We start from the raw sequence: 2,121 nt of genomic DNA on the forward strand, positions 1-2,121 counted from the left end.
CTGGTCCCTTCCCCTCTTCCCCACTGGAGGTGTGGCTTTCCCCACCACAGGAAGGGGAACTGCTTCACAAGATTTTCGGAGGTTCCCTGTAACCTAACTGCCCCTCTCCTTCCCTTCCCTGTTCCGATGGCAGTCCCCTGACAGTAATGATTAGATTAGAATGATGATATGGTATTATTTGTAGATGTGTGGTGGTTTTTTTGTTTTTTTGTTTGTGTGTGTGTGTGTGTGTGTTTTCCCTCTCTTGTGTTTTGGGGTTTTTTTCCTTGTTTGTACTGTTTCATTTTGGATTCAATGTTTGTAATTTTTGTTGTAATTTTGCATTGAAAATAAAATAAAATAGATTGCCATTGGACTGTTCCAGCAGGCTGTTCTGATGTGGATGTTTATCTTCCCACCCTTGCCTTATCAATTGCTTTGCAAGAGAAGGGCTTACTTCCACTCTTAAACTTCATACTGCAAATTCCCTTGGGTGGAGGACCTCTCTCTTTGCATTTGCTGATGCTGTAAAAACCAGATGTTGGGAAACTTGTCTCCCACCCCCACCAATGTTGAAGAACTACAACTCCCATCAGCCTCAGTAAATACGGCCCTATGGCAAGCCAAACGTTCCCTCTCGTGGGCCAAAGGTTCCACTGCATTGATGCTGCTGTATGATTACTGTCATTGGGTTTCCACCTGCCCTTGTTTTTTAGTCTCCTAGGTAGCAAAGAAGGCTGTGCTGTTGACTGGGTTTCCCCATGGCTGAGAAGCAGGTCCAGGGGCTGGAGGCTGAATGCCCCATCTGCTGAAACCCTTACGACAACACTTTTTGCACCCCAAGGTCCTTTAGTGCCAATATTCCTTCTGCATCAAGTGCCTGGCTCTTCTCAGCTTGGTGTCCCCAGCCCAGAACCGCTTGCAGTGCTCACTCTGCCGCCACCCTACTGTCCTCCCCTCCGACCAGCCTGTCACTGAGCTGCCCACCAATGAAGCCCTCCTGTGCCTGCTGTGCCTGGAGCCCAACCACATCATCCTGTAGGGTTGGCAGCTGTGCTTGAAGGAGCAGCGCAAGAGCAGGTACTTCCTCTGCCAGCCCAGGGTTTACACCCTGGACCTGGGCCCAGTGAGAGATCCAAGCATTGAGAGCTACTGTGAGCCAAGCCGCCCGGCTAGTGCTACCACTGCCACCACAATCATGCCCAACCACCACCGCTCCCCAATGTGGGCGTGTGCCTGCAACCCCCAGCTCCAGATTTTCACCTACCTGATGGCTCTCATCTTAAGCATGACTTTACTACTCATCTTCTCCATCTTTTGGACGAGGCAGCTCTTTGGGGGCTGGGGGTGAGAGGGACCAGCAGCCTCCTCAGGCGGAAGATGCTGAGGGCAGGGTAGAGGTGGTTGGCGAGCAGCAGCAAAGTGTTGGGAGGACTAGCTTGTGTGTGTCACACAGCCTGCCTTGAGTTCTCCAAGTCAGCTCAAGTGTGCTGGAAGACATTGCCCAGTTATGATTTAAGATTCAAAGCCTGGTCAGATTCTGCCTATAGAACAAGAGAGAGACTGCCATCTTGTCTTTCGCCCCAGACAGCAAAACGGTTTGGACTGCCACTGGGTCCCAGGATTTGACCTTGAGGGTTACTTGTGAGCTTTTAAATAGGGATGGGGATGAGGACATGACAGGGCAATGGGAGCATTTCAACTAACAAACTCGCTGCTTCTTAAGTTGGCTAAAGAGGGTAAGAGGGTGAAAATGGATAATGGGAATATAGCAGGTGTGGAGATGAGAGCTTTTCTCATTCCAGGTGTTGCTGAACTACAACTCCCATAATCTCTGGTCATGATGGGAGCTGTAACACAACCACATCTGGAGGGCCCAAGTTTCCCCATACTTGGAGTAAAGGGACATAGGAATCTGCCTTACAGCCAGGCCATTGGTCCATCTAGCTCCATATTGTCTATGCTGAGTGGCAGCTCTCAAGGGTTTCAGGCAGTGGTCTGTCTTTCTTATTCCTACTTGGAGATTCTGAGGATTGAACCTGGAAACTTCTGCATGTAAGGCTCTACCACTGAGCTATGCTGACCCTCCAAACCAGCCTCTTCCCCTGTGCCAAATGCCTCTGCTGCAGCCAATGAAGAGTT

General features: G+C 50.0%; 1 pseudogene; it reads left to right on the plus strand.

Moving 5' to 3' along the window:
• The first annotated feature begins 740 nt into the window (after positions 1–740).
• Positions 741–1,330, plus strand: LOC128406041 (E3 ubiquitin-protein ligase RNF183-like; annotated as a pseudogene).
• Positions 1,331–2,121: the final 791 nt, after the last annotated feature.

The sequence above is a fragment of the Podarcis raffonei genome, chromosome W, assembly GCF_027172205.1.
Source record: "Podarcis raffonei isolate rPodRaf1 chromosome W, rPodRaf1.pri, whole genome shotgun sequence".
Taxonomy (NCBI): Eukaryota; Metazoa; Chordata; class Lepidosauria; order Squamata; family Lacertidae; genus Podarcis; species Podarcis raffonei.